Here is a 23,358-nt window from a genome sequence, read left to right as displayed (position 1 = left end):
TCTGGTTTTGGATATCCCTTATTTGTTGAGACCTTTGCGTTGTTTGGTTGCCTTTTGTCTGTTTTCCAGATGGGAAAACAGGAACAAGGGAAGTATAGGTTATTACTAGGTGGGGTTGAACAAGTGGAGCAGCAAACTGCAAAGCAGAAAGAAGAGGGACGTACTATAGAGGGATATGACTTCCATTCTCAAGGCGCCTGCATCCTGTGCAGGGAGACAGCCTAACATAAAATGTGCCTAACAACAAATATATTGACTTCTTACTAAAAATCTCCAGTTCATAGAACCGAGGGGTTTGTACCTTCTCCTTTAAAAGTGATAGTCCTGGGACTTCCCCGGTGGTCCCGTGGTGAAGACTCTGAGCTTCCAATGCAGCAGGCGTGGGTTCAATCCCTGGTTGGGGAGCTAAGATCCCACATGCTGCGCAGCCAAAGAAATTTTTTTCGAACGTTATACTCCTGTATTGTTGGCTTTAGTGGTTTAGATTTTGTTGTACTGTTAAGAAGATTTCAGTTTATTTACCGGGAATAAACAACACATAATGTAAAAATAGTTTCCCAGAAACGATTTCCATCATTCTCTTCCTCCCTTTCTCCCGCAGACTGGTGTTTCACCTTGACAAGTTCTCTGTCATTCCACAGGAAAGCTGTCTGGATTGGAGGTTGCAATCCCAGGGAATTTTTCATCAGCGGGGAAGTCTCCATCACTACAGAGGAATCAAGGGAGAAGTCAGTCCCTGGTAAGTGAGATGCTCCCCCTAAACACCAACACAGCAGTCGTGTACCTTTCAAGGGGTTCAGGGGCAAGATGGGCAAGGCATTTCTACTAACTCTTCTTAAGGATCACGGACAGTGCCCTATGCTACGAGGTAAGCGGTGACTGCTGTAGTTCTTACTGGTGATCCTTTCCTGTCACTGATTCTCGGCTTTCTTTGTATTTCATAGGACTGTTGTCAGTCCAATACAAAATGAGTCTTATTTTTAAAAACCTGAAATGTTTTACAGAGCCTAGCATTCTCATATAGGGTCCTTTCCATTCTCCCCACTTTCCCGAGAGGCCAAGAACACTTCACACCATGAACTAGGAGAGGGGGTAGAGCCCTTTCTGATGAAATACATCAACAAAGACAGAGCCTTAGCCTGCTTGCTCTCTGGACAGGATCTCGGACCACAAGGTCTTCAATCCTGGTATAAATGAAGGAAGTGAGGACAGTTCAACTGGCACTCTCATAACAAGAGTTCTGAAACACCTTCCGAAGAGACTATAGCAGTAGATGAGGGAAGGGAGTGCTACAGTGTGGCAGTACAGGGGGAACGATCGGCTACAGCAGTGAAAAGTGTGGTACCGATTGGTGTGCTCTCGGGATTCTTGTACATGTAGCATAGATGACCTCTACGGTGGCCCTCGCACCTTCCCACCTGCATTAGGTGTTCTTTTTTTTTGTAATTTATGTTTATGTATTTATTTACTGTTTGAACTTATTTATTCTACGTATTTATGTTTTTGGCTGCACTGGGTCTCTCATTGCTGTGCACGGGCTTTCTCTAGTTGGCGGCTAGCGGGGGCTACTCTCGGTTGCGGTGTGCGGGCATCTCATCGCGGTGGCTTCTCTTGTTGCGGAGCATGGGCTGTAGGCACGTGGGCTTCGGTAGTTGAGGCTCACGGGCTCTAGAATGCAGGCTCCGTCGTCGTGGCACATGCGCTTAGTTGCTGCACGGCATGTGGGATCTTCGCAGACCAGGGCTCGAACCCGTGTCCCCTGCATTGGCAGGCGCCACCAGGGAAGCCCTAGGTGTTCTCATATAGAGTCTAAAAACAGAGAGCACTGAGAGAAGGTAGTGGTTATTAAAGGCTCAGGATCTAAATTCTACCTGTCTCTACACCCCTTCCCAGCTGTCGATTTGACCCCATTTTTGAATGCTGACCTCATTGTTCAACTTTTCTCTGCCGTCTGTATACTCACCTTGAAAACTTGTTTCTGTGATGCGTTGAGCAGACACAGGGTGGCAGACTGCAGAGGTGGAAGCTGGTGGTCGGATATTTGTGGGCTGAATCTCCTTCAGTCCCATTCCCATTTCTGGTTGCCCAGAGGCCCTACTTCCTGTGTGTGACGCCGAGCCGTAGGATTGCGGGCAGGAGCCAAGTTCTCCATACAGTAAAGACCCCAGTGTGCCTTGGTTACAGTAATATACCTGGCTTCCTTCCTGGCAGGGAAGTGACAGGCGGCTATGCCCCTGCTTTGTTCGTGGGCCTCCTGATCCAGCAGTTCCCTTGGCTCTGCCCCTGTCGTCAGCTGCCCCTAGGATAACTCTGAGCCCTAGCCACTTCTCTGGTAGATTTCCCTATTCCCCCACTACAGTCACACCTGAATAAGGCAACTCAGACCTTTCAGAGATGTGTCCTGAACCTCTTGTTTTCTGAAATACCTATCTGGTGGTTGTGAGACTTAAGGCCAGCGTCCCCGAGAGACTTTTTCTATTTCTCCTAGTAAACCTAGACTCATCTTCTGTCACCTTCAACTCTACTCCAATTGTGTTCTTTCAACCCAGACCTCTGACCCTGCTTTTTACTTCTGCCATTTCATCCTCACTCCTGCTTCCTTTCCTAAATCCATACGTCTCTTTTGGCCTTCCTAGCCCTGGGCCAAGTTCCTTCCTCTTTGCTCAGTTTTTACCCCTTTCCTTCATTCTCCCATCCAACTTTCAGTCCTTCCTTTCTCACGCCCCAGTTAGCAGCATCTGAAAATTCGAAAGGTTTGTTACTCGTCTATTAATTGTATTCCATTTACTTATTCAGTTCTATACCTGTCTTACCTGTGTATGGAAGAACAGCTGGTAGCCAAGGTGGCACCAAGAATCCTAGCAGCTCTCACTTGACGTATCCGTAGTAGTCGGCAATTTCCATTTCGTTTTCCCTCTCGGTGAAAAATTGCAGCTTGCCCGAAGAGGTGTATCTGGCAGCATTCTCCCGTTGTTGTTGAGCCCGCCTCTTCATGGCCTCTCGCTCTGGCCTCTGCTCTTGTTCGATGGGCTTTGACATGACTGGCTCAGGCACGTTGGGTTCCCTCCATGGAACTCGTTGCTTGCTGAAGTCTTGGAGTAGAAAGTGGGTTTGGAGCTTGGGTGGGGACTGGCGCTTATTCACAGCAGGGGGAACAGGCTCCCGCTGGAGAGGAGCGCCAGATGAAGTTTTGGAGGGTGCAGGCCTAGGAGCAGCAGACTGAGGGACACGAGGCTGGGTATGGTTGGTCCAAGCCGGTTGGGTTGGGTTGGTCACAGTTGGCTGAGCTGGTTTGGCGGGGCCTGGCAAAGAGGCAGGAGCTGGCTGGGATGAATTGGCTGCAGCAGGTTGAGCTGAGTCAGTAGAACCAGGCTGGGCACGGTAAGCCCCAGCAGGCCGATGTGAGGCCAGAGACTGTGGCCTCCGAGGAGCGGGTCGAGCTTGAGGCTTGTCCCAGGCAGAAAAAGGCAGAGGTATCAACTTGACCTTCCCAGGAGGAGGCCGCTCATACTGGGCTGGAGACGGACACTCTGTTTCAGCACTGCTGTCTGGTTTCTGGGCTTGGACTTGCGTTTTCTCAGGACCCTTCCCCTCACGTGGGGTATGCCGCCATGGCTGGATAGCTGGGGGTGGCTGGGGGTCTTTGGGGTTGCTTGACTTTCCCAAGAGCCGACAGGAAGAGAGCCCAGTTTTCGTCTCATTCTTCTTCCCCAGCGCATGAAGAACCTTCACAGACTCCAGCATGCGCACGCCAAGGGAGGTTCGAGGCTTTTGAAAGCTCTGTTGGAGAAGCTCAGTTTGGTGTTCCTTTCGCTTCGTGTGGGGGATTGCTGGCTTCTCTTCTGCCTTGACTTTGTTCCCTGACTGCTTGTTCTCCTCAGCCTTGTTTCTCCCTCTGGTCCTTTTGGTCTTTTCCTGCCCGTGGCTCTTAGTTTTGCTGATCTTTCTGGATGCAGCTTTCTGAGGTTTGCCTTGAGAGTGCTTGGCCGTGTTCACAGGAGCCCTGTCACTGACTGCAGCGTGGCATATAACCACTTCTCCCCCTAACAGGCACTCTGGATTCTTTGGCTGGATTTTGGCCTTGGGAGCGCCACTGATAGGCTCAGAGGCTTTCTGTTTGTTCTTCCTGGGTTGATCAGAGGGAACCTTTATGACACTTGGCTTTTCCTGCACCTGATTCACCTTAATGGCTCTGGTGTCTTTAGCTTTGATCACGTTGGGACCTTGGGATTGATCAAGATCTTTCAAAGGATTAAAGAGCTGGGGAAGGTGAATATCCTCCGCCAGTGTAGTAATGTCTGCAAGACCACTGCTAGGTTCAATCCCATTTTCAAGTGTCCCTAGGTCCTGACGACTCCGGCTGTTCTCTCCCAGATCAGCATTTTCAGAACCAGGCTGCTCCTCTTGGCTGAGGGGATCGGTGCAGGCCAGCGGCTGGTGACTATCAGGGATTCCTAAAGGGAGTAGTGGAGGATCTTGGTTCTCTGTTGGGATCTGGTAGGCATCCAGAGGCTTTGAAAGCTTGGTTTTGATATCATCCACGTGCTTACTCTCTATTTGTCCCTGGCTTGGAGCTGGAGGCAGGGCCAGGAGACGCCTGGCACTCTGGACTGGAGCTGTCACTGAAATGTCCCCAAGTTCAGATGGTGGGTTACTCTCAAGTATGTGGCTGTTTCTGCTACTGCAGGACTCGGGGAGTTCTTGACTTTGTGTCACACAAAACGTCTGGCTTGGAGGTTGCAATCCCAGGGAATTTTTCATCACCAGGGGGGAGGTCTCCATCCCTACAAAGGGATCAAGGGAGAAGTCAGTCCCTGGTAAGTGAGATGCTCCCCCTAAACACCAACACAGCAGTCATGTACCTTTCAAGGGGTTCAGGGGCAAGATGGGCAAGGCATTTCTACTAACTCTTCTTAAGGATCATGGACAGTGCCCTATGCTACGAGGTAAGCGGTGACTGTTGTAATTCTTACTGGTGAGCCTTTCCTGTCACTGATTCTCGGCTCGCTTTGTATTTCATAGGACTGTTATAAGTCCAATACAAAATGAGTCTTATTTTTAAAAACCTGAAATGTTTTACAAAGCCTAGCATTCTCATATAGGGTCCTTTCCATTCTCCCCACTTTCCCGAGAGGCCAAGAACACGTCACACCATGAACTAGGAGAGGGGGTAGAGCCCTTGCTGATGAAATACATCAACAAAGACAGAGTCTTAGCCTGCTTGCTCTCTGGACAGGATCTCGGACCACAAGGTCTTCAATCCTGGTATAAATGAAGGAAGTGAGGACAGTTCAACTGGCACTCACATAAGAAGAGTTCTGAAACACCTTCCGAAGAGACTATAGCAGTAGATGAGGGAAGGGAGTGCTACAGTGTGGCAGTACAGGGGGAACGATCGGCTACAGCAGTGAAAAGTGTGGTACCGATTGGTGTGCTCTCGGCGTTCTTGTACATGTAGCATAGATGACCTCTACAGTGGCCCTCCCACCTTCCCACCTGCATTAGGTGTTCTTTTTTTTGTAATTTATGTTTATGTATTTATTTACTGTTTGAACTTATTTATTCTACGTATTTATTTTTTTGGCTGCACTGGGTCTCTCATTGCTGTGCACGGGCTTTCTCTAGTTGGCGGCTAGCGGGGGCTACTCTCGGCTGCGGTGTGCGGGCTTCTCATCGCGGTGGCTTCTCTTGTTGCGGAGCATGGGCTGTAGGCACGTGGGCTTCGGTAGTTGAGGCTCACGGGCTCTAGAATGCAGGCTCCGTCGTTGTGGCACATGCGCTTAGTTGCTGCACGGCATGTGGGATCTTCGCAGACCAGGGCTCGAACCCGTGTCCCCCGCATTGCATTGGCAGGCGGATTCTTAACCACGGCGCCACCAGGGAAGCCCTAGGTGTTCTCATAGAGAGTCTAAAAACAGAGGGCACTGAGCGAAGGTAGTGGTTATTAAAGGCTCAGGATCTAAATTCTACCTGCCTCTACACCCCTTCCCAGCTGTCGATTTGACCCCATTTTTGAATGCCGACCTCATTCTTCAACTTTCTCTGGCGTTTGTTATACTCACCTTGAAAACTTGTTTCTGTGATGCGTTGAGCAGACACAGGGTGGCAGACTGCAGAGGTGGAAGCTGGTGGTCGGATATTTGTGGGCTGAATCTCCTTCAGTCCCATTCCCATTTCTGGTTGCCCAGAGGCCCGACTTCCTGTGTATGACGCCGAGCCGTAGGATTGCGGGCAGGAGCCAAGTTCTCCATACAGTAAAGACCCCAGTGTGCCTTGGTTATAGTAATATACCTGGCTTCCGTCCTGGCAGGGAAGTGACAGGCGGCTCTGCCCCTGATTTGGAATCTGAGATGGTGTTCCCTGAGCAAGGCTGGCAGAAAGCGATGGATGTAGAGGGACCATGTTCTTGGCGTCTGAAGTTTTATCATCCTGGGCTGCCAGAAACATGGAGGAGGCAGCTGTGTGGCGGTCAGTGAGTGCCAGAGTAAAGTCTCCGAGTGAAGAAGAATTCTTTTCAGTGCTTGCTGTGATGTCCCACTCAAGAACACCTGGATAGGAAGCAGCTGAAGTGGAGATCTGGCTGTGGTCAGTAACTCCAGATAACATAGTCGTGCTAGAATGTTGGTAAAGGTAGGCACTACCCATGAGTGTCTGGAAAGGGGTACCGGTAGCCGATGCCGAACTGACGGCAGGGGCAGAGACTCTGGAGAAGTTGCAGACACTTCGTGTTAGGGAAGTTGCATTGCTCACCACAGGAGGAGAAGGCTGCAGAGAATTTAGAGTTCCAAGTAGAGATGGATGTTGGAAATTTTCTGTAAGAACAAGAGGGTCATGAAAAACTCAGGGAGGTTGAGAAATTCTCACTACGTTTGAGGAACGGCATCATCTGAAGGTTCTTGCTATCAGGACACCTCTACTATCACTACTTCCTGAGAAACCCAAAATCAGACAGTTAATGATGGCTGTAAGGACTGAGCAGTTTTCCACTCTTCTCTATTCACTGCCTGTGCTCCCATCTTGGGCACAGACGGGCAGAAGAGCCAAGTGGTGTGGTTCAGAGATTGTTCTCTAGGCTGGAAGCAACCTTCTCCCTGCCCTGTCTTTCCCTTCAGCCTGCACTCGTATTGACTTCTATGCTATTTCCTAGACTGGAAGCATTTTAGAACTAGGAGGCCCTTAGAGAACTTCGATGTTCTCAGTCTCATTTCGTGAGTAAGGAAACTGAGGCTCAGAGAGGTCGGGTTGACTTGTTCAAGTTCTCTCATTATGTTAGTATCATTACCAGGTTTCAGAACCTAAGTATCCTGACTTCCTTGCCAGGACTCCACTCTGAGCATGATACTGCCAGAAAGCAGGAGAAATAGAACTTATAATATAGGCATTTTTTTTGTCCATTAGAAAACAGTACGGCTGTTACCATTGTCGTCTTCGGTGTCTCCCTTTGCTTGTGCAGTTCCCACGCTATTACCTAGAGGTGACGTACAGCTCAGTCCAACTGGTGAATTGAAAGAGTCATTTTTGCCCTCTTCAAGCCTGGTTTCTCATCCTACCTCAAAATGATTACCCGAAAGTGGATTTCTTAAGTGCTTTTGGAAAGGGAAGAGTTATCTGATTACTTCAGATTACTCATCTGTAAAGTGGTTATAACACCACCACCAATAATAATAGCAGTAATAATTAATAGATGAATAAGCTGATCTGTTGCGTATGATTTATATGGAGGAAGATACAATAAGTTCTAGAAAGACAAAGAAAAATCATGACAAGCATATTACGTTAACGAAAAAGAAATCCATAGATATTAATGAAAACTGGGGTATGTGGCAAGTATCGAAGCCTAATGAATTTACTAACAAATGGCATTCTGTACCATCCATGCAATATTATGAAAGTGAATTTTGCCCACTCTATTTTAGTGAATACTATTAACCAGAAGACACGATGGAGGTGATAGAGGTGAATGAATTCCTAGCCAATGCATACAGACAGAGAAGGTATGTCAGTAAAAAATGCATAACAAGCAACAGAATGCAATAAATGTGCATGTATAGGTAGCCACAACACATATAGACAAGTATTTCAATGAAAACCGGTACGAAGCAGACAGCAAAATAATAAGTGTAAAAGAGTTTCATTATTGTGCTCCTTCATATTTTTACCCAGCAAGTAAGAGGTATTAAGCCTAGGAGAAATATATATTTCAATGAATATAGCTTATATAATAAGCAGAAAGGAAGCTTAAAATGTATCAGGAAGGTTTTTGGATTTATCCTAGAACTTAGATTAGAATCATCTTCAGCATCCAAGAAGATGGCATCCCAAAACCTCAAAAAACCATCATGCCTAGAATCCAATTAAAAAAGATTTTCGAATGTAAGAAAATCCACAGGACTCCACAATATGGTTTTCGATAAACGTGGATGTTTGTTTGTTTTGTTTCTTTGGCCGCGCCGCGTGGCCCTGGCCGTGAAAGCACCGAGTCCTAAGCACTGGACCGCCAGGGAATTCCCTAAGTGGGGGGAATTAGAGATGTGGGGCTTGACTTTTTCTTCTTCTTCTTCTTCTTCTTCGGTAGCTAAGCTCTACAAGCGAACGATGGCTGTTGATCAATGTGCTCTCTGTGTTAGGAAGGAAATAACTGTAAAAATGAAAAGCAGCCTTGCCTTAGAACCTACATATCACACCAAGGAAAATAGTCCTTCTGATTCAATTTAGAAGATATCACTTAAAATGTTGAATTGGTGAAATGTCTACCTAGTTTAAAAATTAGAAAGAATAAAACACTGAAAAGCAGCCCCCTAGATAACCACTGTGGTTGCTTGTTTATAGGAGGCATCATTTCTAAAACGTATTTCTAAAATGTTTATATTCAAAACTGTCAAGTGGCCAACTGTATTCAGAGAGGCAATAAAAGAAAGAAAACGGAGTATGACTTTTCTGATAAGCTGCCTTTCCTGGTGATCCCCTGTTCTGGCCTTACTTTCCTTCTTAGTCTGTTAATGTAAGGGTTTGCTACCATCAACTTGGTTTTGCCCTGCTCTGAGCAGGTTTCCCTCTGTGCTGTTTCTGCTTTAATTGAAAATCTTTGGTTCCCATCAGCATTCCATTGCAAACTCCGTTTTTCTTGAGAGCTCCTCTATGCTTTCCCTCTTCATTCTTACATTTTCTCCCATCTCTTGGTGCCTGTTGGCCTGTGCTAATGAAAACCATCCTAAACTTCCTTACGCTCGACTCTGTGCCTCCCTGTAGAGCCCAGTACTCTCCATCCTCTCTCCCTATTCTCTCTTTTCAACTAGTCGAAATCCTAGTGGAGGGAGACCATTAGAGATGAAACATCTTGGTATATATTGCTAGTTTTCTATGTCCCCTGGCTTTTCTATGTTTCTGTTGAAACACTCTTGAGAAGTGTCTGATTTCGTTTTCTACATGGGTACCCTTTAAGGCTCAATACTGGAAAAGAAGGGGATCAGAGTGATCAACCCAACGTGGTATCCTAACGTAACAGTTAAGGAAAGCAACAGGCTTTGTGAGACAGCCAGTGATTTGTCCAAAGTCACACAGATAGTAAACGTCAAAGTCAAAAGTGAAATTAGGTCTCCAGACGTGTAGTTCAATACTTTCCCTCATTATTCCATGCTATTTTGAATCTCCTACTCAATTTAGGGGCAAAAGAATCGAACGCAAAACTTTCCAAAGTTTCTTTTCTTACCTGACATGGTCAGAGAAGAGGAAGCATCCACTGCAGGTACCAGGGATGAGGAGACAACACTAGAGGATGTCCGAGTGGCTGCAGCTGAACGGCGCACGTGTCCAGTACAGAGGTCACTGGTTACTGGTCCAAACAGCTCCACGGAAACCCCAAGACTCTACCAAGTGGTAGTAGGTTTGGTAGGAGAGTGATGTCACAAAGCAGGCAGTTGAAAGGTATGAGAGAGCCAATAGGGAGGTCCGATCCCCAACAGGAAGGCGGGCTTGGGTGAAGAGAGTGTAGGAGAGCTAAAACAACACCTGAGTTTCTGAGCTCTGGGGAGGAAATCCTAGAAGACAGATTTACCTCCCCCAGGCTCTTCCATTAGGGAAATCATTGCCACATTTCTTACAGACGTTCATTAATACACTGAACTAAGAGTTACTTATATTCTACAGAGTATTCTATTTTATGTATCATATACTTAGAGCTATATAGATCTTCTTTAATTAATAATCCTTAGGAAGGAAAGAGCCATCTAGTTTGAACTATTACAGTTGTTCTGAAATCATATGTGTCTAATGAGTGAACTGATAGCAGCTTTTAAGGAGCCAAAGTAGGGATTAAGAAGCTCTCTTTGTAACTTGGTTCAAGAGTAGGGTGAAGTTTCTTGAGTGTACCTTGTGGAGAATGTTGTGGTCCAAGGCTCTTCTCTTTTAGTTTCTTCTCCTTGACTCCTACCTTCCTTGGGCTGGGCTAGGCTGGGGGCCAGGTTGGACTTGCGACTTAACATTTCACTTCCGCTTTCTCTTTTTTTTTTCTCTTCCATTATGGGCATTGCTTCGAGGACAAGCCTTGATCTTGCATTGGACGTTACTTCCTGTCAACTTCCAGCAGCAGGAGTCTTCTTTTCAGTGCTTGATGCTTCACGAAATAGACTCTGCCCGTTGGCAGCAAATACCAGAGAGCTAGGAGACAGAGCTGGTTGCAGACCTTTCCTCTTCCAGCCTTTGGTTGCAATTGTTTGGCCCATAATTTGCTAGCTCTAGTTCCTTGGGCCACACAGGTATCCTGCCATCTCCAGCTCTTGTTATATGTGAGAGACATTCTGAACACTGTCCCTTTTTCTTTGCACAGAAGTATATACAGTGTGGCAGTTACTGTAATCTCCTCCGCCTTGCAAACAGCCACTCTAGAATCTTGGACCTCTAGGACTCTCTGTCTTGCATGCTTGGGGGCAAGGCCAAGCAAAATGAAGAGGAGAATAATTAGAGAAAGAGGAGGACGTTGGTGGAGAATTGGGAGCAGGTAAGGTGAAAGGGCACAGGAGAAAAGAGATGCATGTAGACTTTTTGGTTTCTGTGGGAAACAGGTTGACACACTTGGGCCTCATTTGGTATTAACAGAACAGAGAGTTAAAGATCTAAGTAGCTAGATAGTGTGCAGCAACTGCCATGAAGTCTGTACACTGAAGAGAACAGTCTCACATCTAGTTTTCATTTTGTTTTATGTCATAGTACCTTATTTATAGCATTCACTGGTGTGTTTGTAGAATACAGATGTTTTCAAATGCTCTGGTTTTGTCTACATGGTTATCTCCTTGTCCTGTTTGTAAGGAATCCAACATTGTAAGACATATTGCATGTTTTTCTCTTGACGATTGTTGACCTTGAAGCGTCATGAACTAACTTGAGCTGTTGGATTCTGTGGAGAAACGTTCAAAAGGGTCTGTGAAAAAGGCACTGTGGTGAGTCGCATTATGCACCCGAGCGTAAGGAGCAGATATCTGCCACCAGCCCAGCTTGGCCTGGATTGCCTCTGTTTTAGTTCCCCTGGTTAGTGCTTTTCTCCCTAACCACTCTTGTGACTGTGATAATGTGAGTAAGGGCGGAGTTGCTAATGATCTATGTGTGAGGTAAGCTGGTTTGAGGGAGGAAATCTATGGACCTAGTCATTTTCCTTGGTGGTAAGCTTTCAGGGGTGCAGAGATGGATCTTCCTGGGGCCTTTTCTGGTCCCAGGAAGATATCGCATAGATGGGACCTCCCAAGACACACATTGAATCTTTAGGCCTGTTTTTCCTATTATGAGGTACGAGTTTCTTCACTGATGGGGATGATGCTTATCTGAGAAGAAATTGTGCAAGGTGGTGTAGTGTAGAGGTGTGGCTTAAGCTTTTAAGTTTTCCTCCAGGTTTTTCCCCTAAGCTTCCTACTTCGGACGGCCTACTTACATGATACTAGTAGGTGATGTCCGGCTAACAACTTCCTAAATATACCTGCAAGCCAGATCAGTGTCTCTTTTCTCTGTATTCCCATGGAAATCAAGAGTCCCGCCGAATTTTCCATCGAAACAGTTGATTTGTGTTGTCTCTAGGAATTCTAAAGGGCGTACCGTTGCTTCCTAACCGGTGTCATTTGGGAGATCCGCCTCTGTACGTTCAAATGATTAATTTTGAGACTTTGCTCATGTGTGCAGTAAACCCTTGAATTCCCTAAGACCTTCCTTTCCTCCATCTCCTACCCCATTAAGCCCGCTTCAGTTCATCTCCTGAATTTCTTTGGAATCTGTCAGCCAGCTCTTCCTCAACTTCCTAATACTGAACTTGCCTGTCTGTTGCGATTAGGTCCTAACTAGTGTCCATATATCTTGTTTCCTTCCAATCCACTCTTCACACAAGAAACCTTCAAAGCAAGTTGGAACGTTGCTCATAAACATCGCTCACAAGCATTGTTTTGAGAATAGAAAACACACTGTTGGCCTTTAAGACTCTGCGTGGTCTAGAATCCTCTCTGCTTCTCTAGCCCCATCTTGTGCCACTTTTGCCCTCACTTTCTATGCTTCAGATACACTGAATTAACCTTAGTTCTCACTCATCTGACAGAAGTCAGTTCAGATACTATTTTTCACTGTGATTCCTAGCATTAAGGAATTTGATTATCAGGTTTTGTATGAGGACTATTTCATCAGGGGTACAGAAGTTCTGGCCATCTCTGGTTTTGGATATCCCTTATTTGTTGAGACCTTTGCGTTGTTTGGTTGCCTTTTGTCTGTTTTCCAGATGGGAAAACAGGAACAAGGGAAGTATAGGTTATTACTAGGTGGGGTTGAACAAGTGGAGCAGCAAACTGCAAAGCAGAAAGAAGAGGGACGTACTATAGAGGGATATGACTTCCATTCTCAAGGCGCCTGCATCCTGTGCAGGGAGACAGCCTAACATAAAATGTGCCTAACAACAAATATATTGACTTCTTACTAAAAATCTCCAGTTCATAGAACCGAGGGGTTTGTACCTTCTCCTTTAAAAGTGATAGTCCTGGGACTTCCCCGGTGGTCCCGTGGTGAAGACTCTGCGCTTCCAATGCAGCAGGCGTGGGTTCAATCCCTGGTTGGGGAGCTAAGATCCCACATGCTGCGCAGCCAAAGAAATTTTTTTCGAACGTTATACTCCTGTATTGTTGGCTTTAGTGGTTTAGATTTTGTTGTACTGTTAAGAAGATTTCAGTTTATTTACCGGGAATAAACAACACATAATGTAAAAATAGTTTCCCAGAAACGATTTCCATCATTCTCTTCCTCCCTTTCTCCCGCAGACTGGTGTTTCACCTTGACAAGTTCTCTGTCATTCCACAGGAAAGCTGTCTGGATTGGAGGTTGCAATCCCAGGGAATTTTTCATCAGCGGGGAAGTCTCCATCACTACAGAGGAATCAAGGGAGAAGTCAGTCCCTGGTAAGTGAGATGCTCCCCCTAAACACCAACACAGCAGTCGTGTACCTTTCAAGGGGTTCAGGGGCAAGATGGGCAAGGCATTTCTACTAACTCTTCTTAAGGATCACGGACAGTGCCCTATGCTACGAGGTAAGCGGTGACTGCTGTAGTTCTTACTGGTGATCCTTTCCTGTCACTGATTCTCGGCTTTCTTTGTATTTCATAGGACTGTTGTCAGTCCAATACAAAATGAGTCTTATTTTTAAAAACCTGAAATGTTTTACAGAGCCTAGCATTCTCATATAGGGTCCTTTCCATTCTCCCCACTTTCCCGAGAGGCCAAGAACACGTCACACCATGAACTAGGAGAGGGGGTAGAGCCCTTTCTGATGAAATACATCAACAAAGACAGAGCCTTAGCCTGCTTGCTCTCTGGACAGGATCTCGGACCACAAGGTCTTCAATCCTGGTATAAATGAAGGAAGTGAGGACAGTTCAACTGGCACTCTCATAACAAGAGTTCTGAAACACCTTCCGAAGAGACTATAGCAGTAGATGAGGGAAGGGAGTGCTACAGTGTGGCAGTACAGGGGGAACGATCGGCTACAGCAGTGAAAAGTGTGGTACCGATTGGTGTGCTCTCGGGATTCTTGTACATGTAGCATAGATGACCTCTACGGTGGCCCTCGCACCTTCCCACCTGCATTAGGTGTTCTTTTTTTTTGTAATTTATGTTTATGTATTTATTTACTGTTTGAACTTATTTATTCTACGTATTTATGTTTTTGGCTGCACTGGGTCTCTCATTGCTGTGCACGGGCTTTCTCTAGTTGGCGGCTAGCGGGGGCTACTCTCGGTTGCGGTGTGCGGGCATCTCATCGCGGTGGCTTCTCTTGTTGCGGAGCATGGGCTGTAGGCACGTGGGCTTCGGTAGTTGAGGCTCACGGGCTCTAGAATGCAGGCTCCGTCGTCGTGGCACATGCGCTTAGTTGCTGCACGGCATGTGGGATCTTCGCAGACCAGGGCTCGAACCCGTGTCCCCTGCATTGGCAGGCGCCACCAGGGAAGCCCTAGGTGTTCTCATATAGAGTCTAAAAACAGAGAGCACTGAGAGAAGGTAGTGGTTATTAAAGGCTCAGGATCTAAATTCTACCTGTCTCTACACCCCTTCCCAGCTGTCGATTTGACCCCATTTTTGAATGCTGACCTCATTGTTCAACTTTTCTCTGCCGTCTGTATACTCACCTTGAAAACTTGTTTCTGTGATGCGTTGAGCAGACACAGGGTGGCAGACTGCAGAGGTGGAAGCTGGTGGTCGGATATTTGTGGGCTGAATCTCCTTCAGTCCCATTCCCATTTCTGGTTGCCCAGAGGCCCTACTTCCTGTGTGTGACGCCGAGCCGTAGGATTGCGGGCAGGAGCCAAGTTCTCCATACAGTAAAGACCCCAGTGTGCCTTGGTTATAGTAATATACCTGGCTTCCTTCCTGGCAGGGAAGTGACAGGCGGCTATGCCCCTGCTTTGTTCGTGGGCCTCCTGATCCAGCAGTTCCCTTGGCTCTGCCCCTGTCGTCAGCTGCCCCTAGGATAACTCTGAGCCCTAGCCACTTCTCTGGTAGATTTCCCTATTCCCCCACTACAGTCACACCTGAATAAGGCAACTCAGACCTTTCAGAGATGTGTCCTGAACCTCTTGTTTTCTGAAATACCTATCTGGTGGTTGTGAGACTTAAGGCCAGCGTCCCCGAGAGACTTTTTCTATTTCTCCTAGTAAACCTAGACTCATCTTCTGTCACCTTCAACTCTACTCCAATTGTGTTCTTTCAACCCAGACCTCTGACCCTGCTTTTTACTTCTGCCATTTCATCCTCGCTCCTGCTTCCTTTCCTAAATCCATACGTCTCTTTTGGCCTTCCTAGCCCTGGGCCAAGTTCCTTCCTCTTTGCTCAGTTTTTACCCCTTTCCTTCATTCTCCCATCCAACTTTCAGTCCTTCCTTTCTCACGCCCCAGTTAGCAGCATCTGAAAATTCGAAAGGTTTGTTACTCGTCTATTAATTGTATTCCATTTACTTATTCAGTTCTATACCTGTCTTACCTGTGTATGGAAGAACAGCTGGTAGCCAAGGTGGCACCAAGAATCCTAGCAGCTCTCACTTGACGTATCCGTAGTAGTCGGCAATTTCCATTTCGTTTTCCCTCTCGGTGAAAAATTGCAGCTTGCCCGAAGAGGTGTATCTGGCAGCATTCTCCCGTTGTTGTTGAGCCCGCCTCTTCATGGCCTCTCGCTCTGGCCTCTGCTCTTGTTCGATGGGCTTTGACATGACTGGCTCAGGCACGTTGGGTTCCCTCCATGGAACTCGTTGCTTGCTGAAGTCTTGGAGTAGAAATTGGGTTTGGAGCTTGGGTGGGGACTGGCGCTTATTCACAGCAGGGGGAACAGGCTCCCGCTGGAGAGGAGCGCCAGATGAAGTTTTGGAGGGTGCAGGCCTAGGAGCAGCAGACTGAGGGACACGAGGCTGGGTATGGTTGGTCCAAGCCGGTTGGGTTGGGTTGGTCACAGTTGGCTGAGCTGGTTTGGCGGGGCCTGGCAAAGAGGCAGGAGCTGGCTGGGATGAATTGGCTGCAGCAGGTTGAGCTGAGTCAGTAGAACCAGGCTGGGCACGGTAAGCCCCAGCAGGCCGATGTGAGGCCAGAGACTGTGGCCTCCGAGGAGCGGGTCGAGCTTGAGGCTTGTCCCAGGCAGAAAAAGGCAGAGGTATCAACTTGACCTTCCCAGGAGGAGGCCGCTCATACTGGGCTGGAGACGGACACTCTGTTTCAGCACTGCTGTCTGGTTTCTGGGCTTGGACTTGCGTTTTCTCAGGACCCTTCCCCTCACGTGGGGTATGCCGCCATGGCTGGATAGCTGGGGGTGGCTGGGGGTCTTTGGGGTTGCTTGACTTTCCCAAGAGCCGACAGGAAGAGAGCCCAGTTTTCGTCTCATTCTTCTTCCCCAGCGCATGAAGAACCTTCACAGACTCCAGCATGCGCACGCCAAGGGAGGTTCGAGGCTTTTGAAAGCTCTGTTGGAGAAGCTCAGTTTGGTGTTCCTTTCGCTTCGTGTGGGGGATTGCTGGCTTCTCTTCTGCCTTGACTTTGTTCCCTGACTGCTTGTTCTCCTCAGCCTTGTTTCTCCCTCTGGTCCTTTTGGTCTTTTCCTGCCCGTGGCTCTTAGTTTTGCTGATCTTTCTGGATGCAGCTTTCTGAGGTTTGCCTTGAGAGTGCTTGGCCGTGTTCACAGGAGCCCTGTCACTGACTGCAGCGTGGCATATAACCACTTCTCCCCCTAACGGGCACTCTGGATTCTTTGGCTGGATTTTGGCCTTGGGAGCGCCACTGATAGGCTCAGAGGCTTTCTGTTTGTTCTTCCTGGGTTGATCAGAGGGAACCTTTATGACACTTGGCTTTTCCTGCACCTGATTCACCTTAATGGCTCTGGTGTCTTTAGCTTTGATCACGTTGGGACCTTGGGATTGATCAAGATCTTTCAAAGGATTAAAGAGCTGGGGAAGGTGAATATCCTCCGCCAGTGTAGTAATGTCTGCAAGACCACTGCTAGGTTCAATCCCATTTTCAAGTGTCCCTAGGTCCTGACGACTCCGGCTGTTCTCTCCCAGATCAGCATTTTCAGAACCAGGCTGCTCCTCTTGGCTGAGGGGATCGGTGCAGGCCAGCGGCTGGTGAATATCAGGGATTCCTAAAGGGAGTAGTGGAGGATCTTGGTTCTCTGTTGGGATCTGGTAGGCATCCAGAGGCTTTGAAAGCTTGGTTTTGATATCATCCACGTGCTTACTCTCTATTTGTCCCTGGCTTGGAGCTGGAGGCAGGGCCAGGAGACGCCTGGCACTCTGGACTGGAGCTGTCACTGAAATGTCCCCAAGTTCAGATGGTGGGTTACTCTCAAGTATGTGGCTGTTTCTGCTACTGCAGGACTTGGGGAGTTCTTGACTTTGTGTCACACAAAACGTCTGGCTTGGAGGTTGCAATCCCAGGGAATTTTTCATCACCAGGGGGGAGGTCTCCATCCCTACAAAGGGATCAAGGGAGAAGTCAGTCCCTGGTAAGTGAGATGCTCCCCCTAAACACCAACACAGCAGTCGTGTACCTTTCAAGGGGTTCAGGGGCAAGATGGGCAAGGCATTTCTACTAACTCTTCTTAAGGATCATGGACAGTGCCCTATGCTACGAGGTAAGCGGTGACTGTTGTAATTCTTACTGGTGAGCCTTTCCTGTCGCTGATTCTCGGCTCGCTTTGTATTTCATAGGACTGTTATAAGTCCAATACAAAATGAGTCTTATTTTTAAAAACCTGAAATGTTTTACAAAGCCTAGCATTCTCATATAGGGTCCTTTCCATTCTCCCCACTTTCCCGAGAGGCCAAGAACACGTCACACCATGAACTAGGAGAGGGGGTAGAGCCCTTGCTGATGAAATACATCAACAAAGACAGAGTCTTAGCCTGCTTGCTCTCTGGACAGGATCTCGGACCACAAGGTCTTCAATCCTGGTATAAATGAAGGAAGTGAGGACAGTTCAACTGGCACTCACATAACAAGAGTTCTGAAACACCTTCCGAAGAGACTATAGCAGTAGATGAGGGAAGGGAGTGCTACAGTGTGGCAGTACAGGGGGAACGATCGGCTACAGCAGTGAAAAGTGTGGTACCGATTGGTGTGCTCTCGGGGTTCTTGTACATGTAGCATAGATGACCTCTACAGTGGCCCTCCCACCTTCCCACCTGCATTAGGTGTTCTTTTTTTTGTAATTTATGTTTATGTATTTATTTACTGTTTGAACTTATTTATTCTACGTATTTATTTTTTTGGCTGCACTGGGTCTCTCATTGCTGTGCACGGGCTTTCTCTAGTTGGCGGCTAGCGGGGGCTACTCTCGGTTGCGGTGTGCGGGCTTCTCATCGCGGTGGCTTCTCTTGTTGCGGAGCATGGGCTGTAGGCACGTGGGCTTCGGTAGTTGAGGCTCACGGGCTCTAGAATGCAGGCTCCGTCGTTGTGGCACATGCGCTTAGTTGCTGCACGGCATGTGGGATCTTCGCAGACCAGGGCTCGAACCCGTGTCCCCCGCATTGCATTGGCAGGCGGATTCTTAACCACGGCGCCACCAGGGAAGCCCTAGGTGTTCTCATAGAGAGTCTAAAAACAGAGGGCACTGAGCGAAGGTAGTGGTTATTAAAGGCTCAGGATCTAAATTCTACCTGCCTCTACACCCCTTCCCAGCTGTCGATTTGACCCCATTTTTGAATGCCGACCTCATTCTTCAACTTTCTCTGGCGTTTGTTATACTCACCTTGAAAACTTGTTTCTGTGATGCGTTGAGCAGACACAGGGTGGCAGACTGCAGAGGTGGAAGCTGGTGGTCGGATATTTGTGGGCTGAATCTCCTTCAGTCCCATTCCCATTTCTGGTTGCCCAGAGGCCCGACTTCCTGTGTATGACGCCGAGCCGTAGGATTGCGGGCAGGAGCCAAGTTCTCCATACAGTAAAGACCCCAGTGTGCCTTGGTTATAGTAATATACCTGGCTTCCGTCCTGGCAGGGAAGTGACAGGCGGCTCTGCCCCTGATTTGGAATCTGAGATGGTGTTCCCTGAGCAAGGCTGGCAGAAAGCGATGGATGTAGAGGGACCATGTTCTTGGCGTCTGAAGTTTTATCATACTGGGCTGCCAGAAACATGGAGGAGGCAGCTGTGTGGCGGTCAGTGAGTGCCAGAGTAAAGTCTCCGAGTGAAGAAGAATTCTTTTCAGTGCTTGCTGTGATGTCCCACTCAAGAACACCTGGATAGGAAGCAGCTGAAGTGGAGATCTGGCTGTGGTCAGTAACTCCAGATAACATAGTCGTGCTAGAATGTTGGTAAAGGTAGGCACTACCCATGAGTGTCTGGAAAGGGGTACCAGTAGCCGATGCCGAACTGACGGCAGGGGCAGAGACTCTGGAGAAGTTGCAGACACTTCGTGTTAGGGAAGTTGCATTGCTCACCACAGGAGGAGAATGCTGCAGAGAATTTAGAGTTCCAAGTAGAGATGGATGTTGGAAATTTTCTGTAAGAACAAGAGGGTCATGAAAAACTCAGGGAGGTTGAGAAATTCTCACTACGTTTGAGGAACGGCATCATCTGAAGGTTCTTGCTATCAGGACACCTCTACTATCACTACTTCCTGAGAAACCCAAAATCAGACAGTTAATGATGGCTGTAAGGACTGAGCAGTTTTCCACTCTTCTCTATTCACTGCCTGTGCTCCCATCTTGGGCACAGACGGGCAGAAGAGCCAAGTGGTGTGGTTCAGAGATTGTTCTCTAGGCTGGAAGCAACCTTCTCCCTGCCCTGTCTTTCCCTTCGGCCTGCACTCGTATTGACTTCTATGCTATTTCCTAGACTGGAAGCATTTTAGAACTAGGAGGCCCTTAGAGAACTTCGATGTTCTCAGTCTCATTTCGTGAGTAAGGAAACTGAGGCTCAGAGAGGTCGGGTTGACTTGTTCAAGTTCTCTCATTATGTTAGTATCATTACCAGGTTTCAGAACCTAAGTATCCTGACTTCCTTGCCAGGACTCCACTCTGAGCATGATACTGCCAGAAAGCAGGAGAAATAGAACTTATAATATAGGCATTTTTTTTGTCCATTAGAAAACAGTACGGCTGTTACCATTGTCGTCTTCAGTGTCTCCCTTTGCTTGTGCAGTTCCCACGCTATTACCTAGAGGTGACGTACAGCTCAGTCCAACTGGTGAATTGAAAGAGTCATTTTTGCCCTCTTCAAGCCTGGTTTCTCATCCTACCTCAAAATGATTACCCGAAAGTGGATTTCTTAAGTGCTTTTGGAAAGGGAAGAGTTATCTGATTACTTCAGATTCCTCACCTGTAAAGTGGTTATAACACCACCACCAATAATAATAGCAGTAATAATTAATAGATGAATAAGCTGATCTATTGCGTATGATTTATATGGAGGAAGATACAATAAGTTCTAGAAAGACAAAGAAAAATCATGACAAGCATATTACGTTAACGAAAAAGAAATCCATAGATATTAATGAAAACTGGGGTATGTGGCAAGTATCGAAGCCTAATGAATTTACTAACAAATGGCATTCTGTACCATCCATGCAATATTATGAAAGTGAATTTTGCCCACTCTATTTTAGTGAATACTATTAACCAGAAGACACGATGGAGGTGATAGAGGTGAATGAATTCCTAGCCAATGCATACAGACAGAGAAGGTATGTCAGTAAAAAATGCATAACAAGCAACAGAATGCAATAAATGTGCATGTATAGGTAGCCACAACACATATAGACAAGTATTTCAATGAAAACCGGTACGAAGCAGACAGCAAAATAATAAGTGTAAAAGAGTTTCATTATTGTGCTCCTTCATATTTTTACCCAGCAAGTAAGAGGTATTAAGCCTAGGAGAAATATATATTTCAATGAATATAGCTTATATAATAAGCAGAAAGGAAGCTTAAAATGTATCAGGAAGGTTTTTGGATTTATCCTAGAACTTAGATTAGAATCATCTTCAGCATCCAAGAAGATGGCATCCCAAAACCTCAAAAAACCATCATGCCTAGAATCCAATTAAAAAAGATTTTCAAATGTAAGAAAATCCACAGGACTCCACAATATGGTTTTCGATAAATGTGGATGTTTGTTTGTTTTGTTTCTTTGGCCGCGCCGCGTGGCCCTGGCCGTGAAAGCACCGAGTCCTAAGCACTGGACCGCCAGGGAATTCCCTAAGTGGGGGGAATTAGAGATGTGGGGCTTGACTTTTTCTTCTTCTTCTTCTTCTTCTTCTTCGGTAGCTAAGATCTACAAGCGAACGATGGCTGTTGATCAATGTGCTCTCTGTGTTAGGAAGGAAATAATTGTAAAAATGAAAAGCAGCCTTGCCTTAGAACCTACATATCACACCAAGGAAAATAGTCCTTCTGATTCAATTTAGAAGATATCACTTAAAATGTTGAATTGGTGAAATGTCTACCTAGTTTAAAAATTAGAAAGAATAAAACACTGAAAAGCAGCCCCCTAGATAACCACTGTGGTTGCTTGTTTATAGGAGGCATCATTTCTAAAACGTATTTCTAAAATGTTTATATTCAAAACTGTCAAGTGGCCAACTGTATTCAGAGAGGCAATAAAAGAAAGAAAACGGAGTATGACTTTTCTGATAAGCTGCCTTTCCTGGTGATCCCCTGTTCTGGCCTTACTTTCCTTCTTAGTCTGTTAATGTAAGGGTTTGCTACCATCAACTTGGTTTTGCCCTGCTCTGAGCAGGTTTCCCTCTGTGCTGTTTCTGCTTTAATTGAAAATCTTTGGTTCCCATCAGCATTCCATTGCAAACTCCGTTTTTCTTGAGAGCTCCTCTATGCTTTCCCTCTTCATTCTTACATTTTCTCCCATCTCTTGGTGCCTGTTGGCCTGTGCTAATGAAAACCATCCTAAACTTCCTTACGCTCGACTCTGTGCCTCCCTGTAGAGCCCAGTACTCTCCATCCTCTCTCCCTATTCTCTCTTTTCAACTAGTCGAAATCCTAGTGGAGGGAGACCATTAGAGATGAAACATCTTGGTATATATTGCTAGTTTTCTATGTCCCCTGGCTTTTCTATGTTTCTGTTGAAACACTCTTGAGAAGTGTCTGATTTCGTTTTCTACATGGGTACCCTTTAAGGCTCAATACTGGAAAAGAAGGGGATCAGAGTGATCAACCCAACGTGGTATCCTAACGTAACAGTTAAGGAAAGCAACAGGCTTTGTGAGACAGCCAGTGATTTGTCCAAAGTCACACAGATAGTAAACGTCAAAGTCAAAAGTGAAATTAGGTCTCCAGACTTGTAGTTCAATACTTTCCCTCATTATTCCATGCTATTTTGAATCTCCTACTCAATTTAGGGGCAAAAGAATCGAACGCAAAACTTTCCAAAGTTTCTTTTCTTACCTGACATGGTCAGAGAAGAGGAAGCATCCACTGCAGGTACCAGGGATGAGGAGACAACACTAGAGGATGTCCGAGTGGCTGCAGCTGAACGGCGCACGTGTCCAGTACAGAGGTCACTGGTTACTGGTCCAAACAGCTCCACGGAAACCCCAAGACTCTACCAAGTGGTAGTAGGTTTGGTAGGAGAGTGATGTCACAAAGCAGGCAGTTGAAAGGTATGAGAGAGCCAATAGGGAGGTCCGATCCCCAACAGGAAGGCGGGCTTGGGTGAAGAGAGTGTAGGAGAGCTAAAACAACACCTGAGTTTCTGAGCTCTGGGGAGGAAATCCTAGAAGACAGATTTACCTCCCCCAGGCTCTTCCATTAGGGAAATCATTGCCACATTTCTTACAGACGTTCATTAATACACTGAACTAAGAGTTACTTATATTCTACAGAGTATTCTATTTTATGTATCATATACTTAGAGCTATATAGATCTTCTTTAATTAATAATCCTTAGGAAGGAAAGAGCCATCTAGTTTGAACTATTACAGTTGTTCTGAAATCATATGTGTCTAATGAGTGAACTGATAGCAGCTTTTAAGGAGCCAAAGTAGGGATTAAGAAGCTCTCTTTGTAACTTGGTTCAAGAGTAGGGTGAAGTTTCTTGAGTGTACCTTGTGGAGAATGTTGTGGTCCAAGGCTCTTCTCTTTTAGTTTCTTCTCCTTGACTCCTACCTTCCTTGGGCTGGGCTAGGCTGGGGGCCAGGTTGGACTTGCGACTTAACATTTCACTTCCGCTTTCTCTTTTTTTTTTCTCTTCCATTATGGGCATTGCTTCGAGGACAAGCCTTGATCTTGCATTGGACGTTACTTCCTGTCACCTTCCAGCAGCAGGAGTCTTCTTTTCAGTGCTTGATGCTTCACGAAATAGACTCTGCCCGTTGGCAGCAAATACCAGAGAGCTAGGAGACAGAGCTGGTTG

At 46.6% G+C, this 23,358-nt stretch overlaps 1 long non-coding RNA gene across 1 annotated transcript in view; it reads left to right on the top strand.

The window, feature by feature from the left end:
• The window catches only part of LOC309621477, a 34,120-nt gene extending 20,674 nt beyond the window's left edge, over positions 1-13,446 (top strand). Inside the window, exons 3-4 of the long non-coding RNA XR_014240041.1 lie at positions 602-739; positions 13,281-13,446. This is a non-coding gene — a long non-coding RNA (uncharacterized lncRNA). The remainder of the gene's footprint in view (positions 1-601; positions 740-13,280) is intronic.
• The last annotated feature ends 9,912 nt before the right edge of the window (positions 13,447-23,358 follow it).

This window comes from Balaenoptera borealis (assembly GCF_965194805.1).
Source record: "Balaenoptera borealis genome assembly, contig: HAP1_SCAFFOLD_486, whole genome shotgun sequence".
Taxonomy (NCBI): domain Eukaryota; kingdom Metazoa; phylum Chordata; class Mammalia; order Artiodactyla; family Balaenopteridae; genus Balaenoptera; species Balaenoptera borealis.
Note: the sequence above shows the minus strand (reverse complement) of the source record. Positions and strands in the feature narration are given on the sequence as shown.